Source organism: Anarhichas minor, unplaced genomic scaffold (genome assembly GCF_050575085.1).
Source record: "Anarhichas minor isolate MPS153535 unplaced genomic scaffold, ASM5057508v1 ptg000012l, whole genome shotgun sequence".
In the NCBI taxonomy this organism is placed as follows: Eukaryota; Metazoa; Chordata; class Actinopteri; order Perciformes; family Anarhichadidae; genus Anarhichas; species Anarhichas minor.
In genome coordinates this window covers 1,872,704-1,885,226 of record NW_027466458.1, presented here as the reverse complement: position 1 = coordinate 1,885,226, position 12,523 = coordinate 1,872,704, and the positions used below count along the sequence as shown (strand labels likewise).

The following is a 12,523-nucleotide window of genomic DNA, read 5'->3' as shown; positions in this document are numbered from 1 at the left end:
ACAGAAACACTGTGACACATTATTAAATGGAGAGGGAATGACAGAAATAATAATTCATAAAGATAGGTCTCAGTGTAAAGATGCACGCAATAAGTTTCAGAAACACACGAAAAAGGGGTTGAAAATTGAGGAAATAATTAATATTATAATTAAGCTATCTAATATTATTTTATGGATATTTTGAATTTAGTGAGTTTTTATTTAAAAAAAACATTATTTTAAATAAATAAAACAAACATTTACTTTGGGAAACAAAATAAGTATTCCTTCTTGCTTTTGTACTCTTTGGAAACGGCAAGTCATTTTGGTTTTTGTCTTTTGCGTATTTTTCCTTCTTTTCTTCTGTTTCTTCGTGTTTGTTTACGTGACAACATAGTATCAGCAATAATAAAAAGAATATGTGAGTGTGTGTCAAGGGCATTCGGCCAGCGTGCTCTGGCAAGTACGAGTTCATTTTTCTGAGCGAGGCATTTGCGGCTTCATATGATCATGTATTTGGTGTTGTTTTATAGGAAGGAATTTGCATGCCCGTGTGTGTGTGTGTGTGTGTGTGTGTGTGTGTGAGAGCGAGAGAGTGTTTTTTAATGAGATGGACACCACTGTCAAATTGTGTGTTTTTGTGCGATGAGTCAGAGTTGCTGTTTATAAGATTGTACTCAGTCTGTCGAAGTGTATGTGCCACGATAAGGCCATTGTAGCCAGGGATCGTCATTTGGCCCCAGCCCAGGTTGTGTGTGTGTGTGTGTGTGTGTGAGAGAGAGAGAGAGAGAGAGAGAACGAGCGGAGCCGTGAGTCTCCTGCTTTCAGGCCGCAGGCTGCTGCCGCCTTCACCGTCTGCCTGAACGCTAGCACCACGCTGGACCTGACTGCCAAACACACACTCACACACATACACACACACACACACACACACAAAACGCCACTGCTCACAGACAGCCAGTACTATTGCAGCCACCTTCACACCCAGACACACACACACACACACACACACACACACACACACACACACACACACACACACACACACAAACACAGCTAAATAAAGACACACATTTGATTAAAAAAAAAGCTGAAAAAACAACTTCTCTTTGTAGCGCACTTTCACACGTAATGCCAAACACGGTTTTAGTCACGATTGCGTACACACACCCACGCGGCGCGCATACCAGGCCAAGGACTACCATAGATACAGTGTGATACAGCCAAACATTGTTGTATCTCAGCCACCATCGTGGATACACACACTCGCACTCGGCCAAACATCACTGTAGCCTCCAGTGCGCGTACTCTACACACAGCCAAAACACTGGCTGTGTTATTTTATCCCCCCGCATTGCAAAAAACACTGTCACAGCAACCACACACACACACACACACGAAACACATTTCACAGCCAAATCCTCCAAATACGCACTACTTCACCATTTGCTGGCTACGTATACATACAAACACACGCTCATGACCTAATATTATCTCAGCTGGAATTTTCTGGAAATTTCAAACAGTGACTCAACCAGCCACACACGCACACACAACCAGGCACACATAAATATATATATGTATACAGCATATCCCAGTCACTGCCCAAATACACACACTCACTCTGCCTAGGCATAACTGGTAGCCGCTAATATGAGTGTAGCCAAATGCTATCTCCCGCTCTCTCGCTCTCGACACATACCAAAATCTCGGTCCAGGCCAAACACCTCACGCGGCCCGAGCCAAACCCTGGCAGCAGCTCCAGCTTGGCGGTCTGTCTGTGGCGGTGATAAACCGGAGGTAGCGGGCAGTCCTGATGTTGATGAAATCTGAGTCCATGTTTTAGTGGCATTCTTTTTTTTTTCTGAAAAAAAAATCCTCTGAAATAATATTGTTTGATTTTATTTATTTATTTATTTTTTCACTGACTTAGTTATTGCACTATAACTGAGACAGTGCTGCAAAAAAAAAAGTTATTGTGGATTTTGGGTCAGTGGTGTTTTGCGATTTAGTTACATATCTGCAGAGTCAGTTTTGGATCAGTTTATTATGAAATGTGCAGCGCTGTTAAACGCTGTTTGTCTTGTAAATCATACTCTCAGACTACAATGAATTATAGTATTATGCTTGTTTAATTTTCGCTCAAGAAAAAAATATGAAATAATTGGCCCACACCTAATCTAGAAAGACTTTGCCTCACCATTGCATTTTTAGTTTTGGAAGGGAAATTATTATGAAAGTGTTTTTATATATTTTTCATATATAATCAAAACAAATATAGATTTAAGTTTCTTCAGACCTGCCAAATTTAAAAAACTTATTGGGAGGGCAAAATCGATCTCTGACGCAGAAACAAAACACAGTCCACTTAAGAGATGAAAATATTATTATTATTATACTACATATATATATATAGCACTATAATTAACACGAAGGCTTTTATCTGAATATAAACTAGTGAGTGATGGTGGCTGTATATGAATGAGGGAGGATATTGAAATCTCATATTTAAAAATGTTCACACATACAGTGAAACTAAACACACACAACCTGTGAACGTCTCATGACTGCTTTTCTCGACCTCTTCAGCTTTCAGTCGGCCGCTGCTGTACTTTGGTTTACAGCAGTACAGTAAAACCCATGGCTGCTGGGAGGGGCCGCCCAGTGCGCTGCCCATTCATAATATGGACTTAATGTGTGCTCTCTCTTATCTTATCTGGCGAACACTGAGTGCCTCTGCACTTTTATCTGCCTCCAAAAGAGCTCCTGCTCAGTTGAAGTCCTGGTTGGAGGGACACTTTGGGGACAAACCACCGTCTGCAAACCTGTCATAACGCGTCATTCACTTATTACATGTCGAAGCATTATTTGTCAGCATACGCACATTAAGGGCTTTTTTTATTTATCTGTTACAGTGATGAGCGGTTACAGCTTTTTTCCTCCTCAGCCGTGCAGTGAATGACAAGATGTGCCCATTGTTTGTTTTTGTTTGGTTTGCGTTTTGTCGGTCTTTAGCATCTCTGTCTTCCTCGCTCCTCTTTGATCCCGTGCACACTTTTGTTTTGTCTCCTTAAACATCGCCCCCATTGTTGCTCTCACAGAGGTAAAGCCTCTGCTGATCTCTTTTGTTTATATTGTAGGAGACACAGGGAGAGAGGGAGAGAGGGAGAGAGGGAGCGAGAGAGAGCGCGCGTTGGAAAGCAGAAGAGGCTGCGATAGTGATTGTTCTGTTTGGCAGCGCCCGAGCCCCGTTGGTGTGGGAAGAAGAGAAAGACGTCTTGTGTTTTGTTTATGACAGAGTGGCAAAAGCTGCCACGGGGAATCTCTGGGCTTGCCGTCAGGCTTTCTCAGGCTGTTCTGCAGCCAGCCAGCCTTTGAGATCCCCTCTGTTACGGCGCATAACACGCTGCAGCCGTAACAGAGCAAATCATGCCGCCACAGTACAGAACCATCTCCCCCTGTTTTTCAGCCACCTCAGATAAAGGGCAGCAAACCAGACAGAGCAACGTGTCTTTGAACATTGCAGCTGAAATACTGCCAGAGAGTAGAGACGAGGGGAGGAGTGGTGCAGCAAAGTGAGCGGTGCATTATTTTTAGTGTTTTATTAAGAGTGATTGACTGGTATCATAATGGAGATAGTGGTCTGGAAAGAGCCAAAGGTCTGCCAGCACACTGGCAGGGTCGCTTTGATAACCCATGAATGGAGTGTGTTGGACGGGCTTCGTTCACAGTCCTGGTTGATGTATAATTCTCACTTCTGTTAAGTCCTCATAGGTGGGTCCACTTGTTCTCCATCTGAGGAGAAATCATTCAGCTGCTTCTCATAGTGTTCAGTGAGCTATTTGATTTATAACCTGTCTGCTATTTTAGCTTCAACTCAGCACATTTCTGATTTATTCAAGGTTGGAAAAATAGAAGATTAATAAAAGAAGAAGAAGAAAAACCCCATTTGTCAGGTCCAAAGTTAGTCATATTTTGGACCTCGTTCTTGCTGCTTTCTCTTTGCTGCTTTTTTTTTTTTAAACTTTTCTTTCTTTTGTGCGCGGTAAGTGTGATCATGAAAAGATGTTTCAAATGTGTTTCCAATCAAAAGTGCAGTACAGGAAATTTGCAGTCACTCCGAGGGAGGTGTGAAATGTGCTCGCCGTGCCATTTCTGCCATGACCGCTCCACGCTCCACGCTTTACGGTGCCAGATCCCGCCTCCCTCTCGCTATAGCAATAGTCATGCCTTGGACGGCTCTGTGAGAAAGCCCAGAGAAAGTCCTAGCGCTACGGCCAGCACCCCACCCCCTACACACCCACACTCACTGACCACAGGAAGGATTCACTAATGAAAACCCCACTTTTGTTCATCGCTGAGGAAAACTCCTGGCGTTTTTCTGGATTTATGGGAGGAAAGAGCAGAAATGTGGGCGAAGGAGGGAGAAACAGAGAAAAAGAGAGGCACCCTGACAGTCGTGGCTGACATGATGAATGGCTCGCAACATGTTCAAAAGTTGACAGGATACACTGATGGGTTCCACAGGTTCCCACTGCTCCGTGGCTCAGTGTTTCTTTCTTTTTCCTCTGTGAAAATAATCTGTTCTTAATTACTTCCTGGATCTCTTCTCCAGCTCCCATGACATCACTAGGGTTGAGTGGACTGTCCTTGTGCATAAGTGTTTTTGTGTGTGTGTGTGTGTGTGTGTGTGTGTGTGTGTGTGTGTACACATCTTAGGATGACCCTCAGCAGTGAAGTAAGCACTGAGTTAAAGCACTGATTAAATGAAATCCCGACACCGAGGGAGCCGGTCAGGTCTGAGGCTTTTGTATTGTGTGTGGTGGGAACGGGGCCCACGGCGGCTAAGAAAAGCTCTCCACATGCAGAGCAGCTTTGGCATCGGCGGATGTTCGCCGATGCCTCTCGTTTAGCCGGGGCCCCGCGTCTTCTTTTTTGCCGCGTCTTCCCGTCTTTCTCTCTGGCGTCAGGGGCCCGTCGATGTGGCTACACATCAAATCGGAAGAGTTAAGATAGAGGGAGAGCCCCGTCACATCAGAGAGACAGAGTGAGAGGGAGTCTTCTCACACTATTCTTGGCTTCAGAAAAAAAAGTCTGTGTATTTGGATAGCTCATGGTATAGGGCTAGCCAAAGCCCTGTTGTGTGCGCATTCGCTCCAAAACATGCACACACACACACACACACACACACACACACAGACAGAGACGGGAGGCTAACATTGGTTTGTCACAGATGTACATAGATTGGTCCAAAACCGCAGGGTCTGCATTTATCTCATGAGACCATGATGACACAAGCAGACTCGAGGGAAAATAGAAAAAACAACGTGAGTCAAAAACAATGCTGTTATGTTTGGTCTCCCATTAAATTGACCAGTGAAAACTGGCATGCTCCGTGATACGGTGCCTTTGTCCTAGAAACAGCTTTTTTTTTTTCTTTTTTTTTTTACATAACGATCATAAGCCTCCGTTTCTTTGGCTGTGTCTGACTCGGGAGAGAGAGAGTAAAACCCCTGAAAATGTCTGGTCTACCCGCATCTGTTTCCTTTTGTGTGAGGAGTTTGAGCGCTGGGAGATGGGAGGTAAACAGATTATTCCAGTGAAATCGGGAGGCCATCACCGTGGTGGAACAGACAAATGAGGCAGTTTGTGCTATTTGGCTCTTTTATCGTTTTTTCTCCCCCCCCCCCCCGTTCCTTTTTTGAATGAACTCAGCTGTCAGACTCTGTCCCGTTTCTCCTCAGCGAAGCTCTGCATAAAGCTGGAAAAGCTGAAGAGTTGACGTAGATCTTCTTCAGCTTTGCATTCTGCGGACCTGCAGGATGAAAGGGACATCTTATCTCAGTATTTCTTCATTACTCATGGTGTGTTTTTTTTTTTTACTTTACAGCTGCCTTGTTTGAGTAGTAATTTATATTCCCACAAAATGTTACATTTATTGCTGTCAGATATAAAGTTCCCAAGTGTTTTTTTTTTCATCTATAACTGTGGCCACATATAATGTGTTCAATTAATTTGTCAAAATATATTATGGTGAAACAAAATACTTTGAGCTTTATTATTGTTTAAAAAAATTATATTGCAATAAATAATTACATGATCTGTGGAAAAGTATTTATAAGTCTGCTTAGCAATTTCTAATTGTGTCTAAAGGAAAACAGGGTGTTTTCACACGCTGCTGAACCGAGTCTCATACCTACTGTTGACATTTAATGACACATTAAAACACATTAACCAACGTGAAATAAAAACGGGTGTGGGCTGAGCTAAGCACTCAGTGATAAAAACTGCATTCTTTACTTGAGCAAAGTGGGCTTTTTTTTTTTTTAATGTTTTTTTTATTTGGAAAAAAAAAACCTAGAGAGCAAAAACAGGGGTGGAAAAAGAAGGGAAGAGAAAGGAGGAGAAGAAAAGAAAGAAGTTATTGAGAAAAGAGAGAGTCAGAAGCAGCGAGGGGGTGGTATTGTCTGGATTAATACTGTGTCTTCCCAGTGCCGGGTCTCTTTTCAGGCTTTTGTAGCGGCGCCAACCATGAAATGTGTCTGTCCCCAAAAACCATATACCCACTCAGGAGGGTTTCCCGACCTCAGAGAGACAGAGAGGAGGAGGAGGAGGAGCAGGAGAAAGAGTGCAGTGGCCAACGCTCACTGTCAGGCAGGCCAGCCAGAAAGCAGGGAGAGCCAGGGAACATGCCTTATTCACCGGGCTGCACTCACAGCGAGGCCCTGGCACCGGCCGCTAAGTCTGGCTAACGACGCTATTCAGAGACACACAGCCGTAGTCATGCTAGAATGAGAGTCACAATGCTGCGTTTTTACATCCAAAAGCACCATTACTTTTCTTTTTTTTTTTGCTGTTGTTGTTTTCATTCAGTTTATTAAGAGGTGGCTCTGCTGAGTTTTTTTTGTCGCTGAATTAAAAAGTTGTGTCAATACTGCTTTTTAGAAATAAAAAGACAACAACCTCCATTTCATTTTGCACAAGTGGGATGGAGAATAAAGAAATGATTATGTGGGCGAGTTTAACGCTGATGTTCAGAAAGTGAGAGGAGTTTGTGTCGTCGGCCGTTTTTGGCACGATGCTATCTCTCTGTGCGGAAGACGCCAAATTTTCATACACAGTCGCTGCCAACCTCCTCCCTCTGATCCTCGCTTTCTTCTCTTTTCTTTTCTTTCCCTCACTTGTTCCCCTTTTTCTTTTATTCCTCTTTAGGGTTCAAATGAATGCCCTCCCCTTGCCTCATTAGCACCCTGGACTCCTGTTTGCTGCTACAGAAAAATGTATAATAACTTGTAAGCACAAACATTTTACTGCTCAATAGGACCATTATCCCAGTTTTTCATGAAAGCGGGCCATCATGGGCTGTGAGCCTTGACTGAGTTTTCTTATTCTTTTTCAAATCTCTGATGTTTCTTTCATTTAGTACGCAAAGATGTTTTGCCACCAGGCGTTCGGTTGATATGTCTTCACACGGACTGGAATCTTGCCTTCTTTTAACGCTATCTTTACCCTTCACGTTTGATCACAGGCTGTGTTTGAATTTTTTTAGATTCAAATTTAATCCAGTAAAAGCTTGAATATATGGGCGTGATTGCAGTTTCTATTTTGTTTTGTGCAAACGTATTGCCTTCACTTTATTGGATTTTCAGAACATTTCCTTCGACCACTGATTCATTTGGTCACTGGTTAAAACATTACTTATTATTTACTTATTTGAAAATGTAATCTAGGTTTAGCGTGGCCTTTTTTTCAGTCAAAAATGTCTGAGCCGTTTCGCAGCGGGCCACTCGCTCTCCGTGAGAGACAACCTTCATGAGGGGCATCGTTTGGTGTTCGTTACACCGTGAGAAGGAGAGCAGTTTAGAGAAGACAGAAAGTGGTGTGTGTGTGGGGGGGGGGGGCGAGCTCACTGAGAAGCACAACAGAATGCAGAGAATCAAATTTGGCATGCGTCTGTGTAAGCGAGTAAGCTTCAAATCAGTTTGGACACAGATCTAGGACACTAGACGGAAAGAAGAAAGCAGGATGAAACGGGATAGGGAACGACATGGGATTGGGGGGGGGGGGGGGGGATAGTGTGTATATGTGTATTTAGGGGATGGGGGGGGTGTTAAGCAGAGGATGAGATGAAGGGGGTTGGTGGGTGAGGTTGAGGGGGTGAGGAGGGGTGTTTTCAGTGGAGTGTCCCTCAATGACGACTTGAAATACAGGCCGGTAAATAAATGGAGTGGCAGTAAACAAGGCTCGGCGCTTCATCAAAAGACCCCATTCATCTGCGAACAGGAGAGTCTCTCTTTTCTCCGAGGAGACAGAGAAAGGGACCCACTGACGAGAGCACGCCGCTTGTTTAGATAACAGGATGAGTTTGGAGTGGAATGGCGTTAGTGGAGTTTTTTGGGGGGGGGGGGGGGGGGGGGGGGGGGGGGGTACGGAGCAGGTGGGAGGTGGACACAGTCTTAACGAGTGGGGTAAGGTGGTGGAGGGGTACAGATAGCGAGTTTTTGTTCCTTCTTTATCGCTAGCGTGGATCCAGGGTAGGATTGTGGTTTTTTTGGAGGGGGGGGGTTCGAACCACGGGACAGGCCGATGACAGTATGTGTTTGTGCGTCGAGTACAAAGCGGCGTAGGGGGTGGTGCGCTTTTGGCAAGGATTTCTGTGCGTGCACCCGCGGACGCGCATGTGTGTGTGAGAGAGTGCATATGTGCATATGTCTCCGTCTGCTCATTATACATGGTTATTTTTTCCAGACCGAGTGCTATGCTCTATTTTGCATGATTTACAGTCTTATGAGCCAAGCAGCAGGTCTTTTTTTATGAGAGAGAGACAGAGAGAGAGTTTGGAAGGAGCACAGTCCTGGGATCTCAGGGACGCCACGGTGAACCGGCCACAGCAAGGTGCCGTGCATCGCTCACTGCTTCAGCTGTTCATAATTCAGCCTGTCGGCCAAAGGGAGCCAGGTGTACACTAAGTGCCATGGAGTCCTTTTGTGCATTTCCGTCATGCAAACTTTTTAATTAAGAGGCTGTGAATGAATTTATGAATATAAAGATCAGGGTTGAGTCACCTCGAACCACTTAGTGGATTCTGAGACTACATTTGGAAGAGCAGTGAAGAAGACGAGACAACGCGGCGTCTTTCAAAAGCTTTAATTCAGCTCGTGCTTGATTGTGCCTCACTTAAGTTTGAATGTTAACACTTCTTTCTCCTTTTTAACTCGACGATAATCGTTTAAGAGCACGTCTTGTTTATAGCAGCGGCCTTGTGGATTAATATACGAGATGTACATCTGTCATCTCAGCTCGACTGATCTGACAGCTGAGCTTTACACTTTTCAATTCCAACTTCAGAGTGGTAGACGCCACGCACATTCATCCTGTCGTTCACGTTGCCAGGGGACTCTTTAAAAAGCCCTTTGTGTAGGTTATCAGCAGCATCCAGCACACACGCTCTCTCACTCTCTCTGTGGCTGTGTCTTTTATGGGTTATCAATGATGTTATTTTAATGTCCTTATATTGATTTATCTTCATCTAAACAGGTCTTTATTTTATTTGACTCCTTTTAGAACCACGGGATTGATTTTTAAGGTTGCCATAGCACTCAGGAACCCCCCCCCCCCCTTTCCTTCTCTGTCTTGCCACCCCAACGTTCCCCTCCCCAGCCCACCGCCTGTTCCCCTCACGTTTATTGGACCCAAATTTGGCTGGCACCATGGCAACCAAGGCTCCCAGGGAACCTTGCCTGGGTAGAATCCAAGGTGCCTCCGGGGTGGCACTGGCTTGGCGCTGCGTGCGTCCACGGGCTGTCCGTGCCTCCGACGAGGCCGGCCTGGCGCCCCGGCCCCCGGCGGCGGCCGTGTTAGCTTGCTAGCCCCCTTAAAATAACTACCGGCTAACGTGACCTGCCATATCCGGTGACATTAGCCACCGCTTCCACTGCTGCAGCACGGGGGGAAGCAGGGGAAGCGTTTCACCAGTACGCATATTGATGTGGCATGGCTGGGTGCCCAGTGCTGCCTCCCACATGAGAGAACACAGGAGAGAGAGAGAGAGAGAGATAAAGGGAGAGAGAGAGAGGGAGAAAGATGCATTTTCAATGTATAATATATGAGTGTATATGTTTTTTGAACAATGCCTTTCTCCTGTGGTGTGTAAATATTCAGCTGCGCGCGTTCTTGGCTCTGCATGTCTTGCCAAAACGCGCATGATATTTAAATGCATGATTATGATGTGTGCAGCCCCGTGCATCTGTTGAGGCAATACGGTTTTATGACTGACGCTGAAGAGCATCAGTGGACCAGCGATGTGAACGAGAGATGAAATTCATTCATGAGCAGTTATCCTTTTATTGTTTTTACACAGTATTCCCGTTCCAGTCAGTGCTCGTGCACGGCCGTAAGGCCTCCTGTGTGAAAGTGAATGTACGGTCATCTGCCCCCCCCCCCCCCCCCCCCGTTTGATCGCAAACAAAACAAGCAGGTGACGCGCAGAGTCCTCGTACTTAACGTGATGATCATGGCAGCGTGATCCAGATTGGACACATTATCTCATCGCACGGACTGACACCTGGAGCCCCAGCATCCACTCGCCCACCCTTACACGCACACACACACACACACACACACACACACACGACGCTGAAGCCTGGGTAGTCCGGCTCAGTGGGGAACCATGTGGCGCTCATCTTCACCTCTGCTTTCTCCAGCTGGGTGGCACAGTGAGCATAGGAGACTGGAGCTGCAGGGTCCCGCCGCCTTAGAGCATCTCCACACTTTGTCTTTCCAATTTTACCCTGCCCTGGTAATTGACAGTTTCCCAAAAGTAATACAAAAGAAAATCAGCGCTTGGTCGGAAGCCGTACACAGTGTCTATATTTAGGCGGAGCGGAGCGCTTTTGATTCTCTTCAGCGCAGGTGATCTGGAGCCCAGCTCTTCTGCTTGAGACACCACTAGAGAGTTGGAGTTATAGTCATAGGGAGGTAGCAGCCCACCGTCAGAAGGTAAATGTGGTGTTTCATTGTGAATGAAACGAAAGAAAAGAACGTGACTGTCTTTCTCATATTGTCAACACGGTTTTGGCAGAACTCTTTCCCTCAAGCCGACAGAGACTCACTAAAAGTCTGCTGCTCTCTGTTTGATACATTCCAGATCTTGACTGCACAGAGGGAGGGTAGGGCAACACATTGACTCTGCAGGGAAGGAATGGATATCACCCCGCTTCCATAAACTATGAGTCAGTATCCGTAATTGGTCACGGGCCAATCACTGCTGCACTAGTTCTCCACTTCGATGAAAGTAGCAGTGTGCAAATCGCCTGAGCCTTTGTTCAGATCAATGAGGAAGTTAGCAGAGGGATCCATGGACAGTTATAGTCGCATCTTAATATTGCGAGCGTCCCCATCCATTTTTTTGTAACCACTTCTTTACCCCCCCCCCTTTGTGAGGACAAAGTCAGTGTTCCTTCCTCGCTCCTCAGCGAGCTCAGCCTGTGGCAGGGAGACAGTGGATTCGTCATGCGAGGTGTGTAAGGAGATATGGTGTGTGATCCATGACGGTGCTGGCGGCAGTGTGCACGCTCAGCGCTGCCAGCCAGCGTAAAGAGGCCAGAGGTAGAAAGTTGAGCAGAGGGAGAAAAGTTTGAGACTACATCATCTGAGGCAGGAGACGGCGTATTATCAAGTTGCTCCATCCTTGTTTTTTCTCTTCTGCTCTCTCTCTTGTCTCTCTCTGTGTTCCTGCTGACCTGAAATTGGGGGTTAGATTGAGGATAGTGACGGACTAATGAGCCCCCTTTCCTGCAATTACCCTCCTCTCTCCTATTCTCTCCGCTCCCCTCTCCATCTTAGATTCTCCCTTCAGCTTTGTCTGTTCATCTCGTTCATTTTCTCTTTCGGTCTAATGGTTCTGCTTCTGCCTCTCCTGCCTTCTGTTTGGCCTGCTTTTGCTGTCACCTTCTTAGAAAGCAGTGGTAAATCAAGGTAGCACTTCATCTTTAAGAGCAACATGATGGTCTATTAGAGAAGTCTGGTCCTGATTTGTGGTAGATCGCTATCTGAGGTGTTGGATGGAAGCGCTGCTTGTTAATAAAGAAAGAAATGCAGAGCTGCGCTTCGTTTCTCTTTGTTCCTTCCTTTTGTTTTCATTTGATTGGGGTTTTTACTTTGGCCTTCTGTCCACTTGCGTTCAAAATAGTTTTCTTTTTCCTTCATTTCTTCTCTGGTCAATGCTATCTGGATCACAGTTTCAGAGTAGCATTTTTATTAGATGTAATGAGGTTCGGAGAGGGTGTTTTCTTCATACTGTACATGTACGAGTCTCGGTTTTTGGCATATTGGCAGTCGATCCTGGTATATAGGAGAATAATTTCTCTCCACACACCCATTCTGTGGTCTAAACTGCCTCCTAACCACAGGAGGACTTTTGTATATGTGTATTACCGTGTTTAACTGGAGGTGTGTGTGAAAAAGAACATGATTTCTTTCCCTTTCGTGGTGGCTGGCTGCTGTTTTTGTTTAGTTTGGTTGCTAGCCTACTGTGTCTTTCTCC

The 12,523-nt window shown here is 45.4% G+C and overlaps 1 protein-coding gene across 8 annotated transcripts in view; it reads left to right on the top strand.

The window, feature by feature from the left end:
- LOC142948265 (nuclear factor 1 X-type-like) overlaps positions 1 to 12,523 on the top strand; it is a 111,251-nt gene that overhangs the window by 36,567 nt on the left and 62,161 nt on the right. The window lies entirely within an intron of this gene.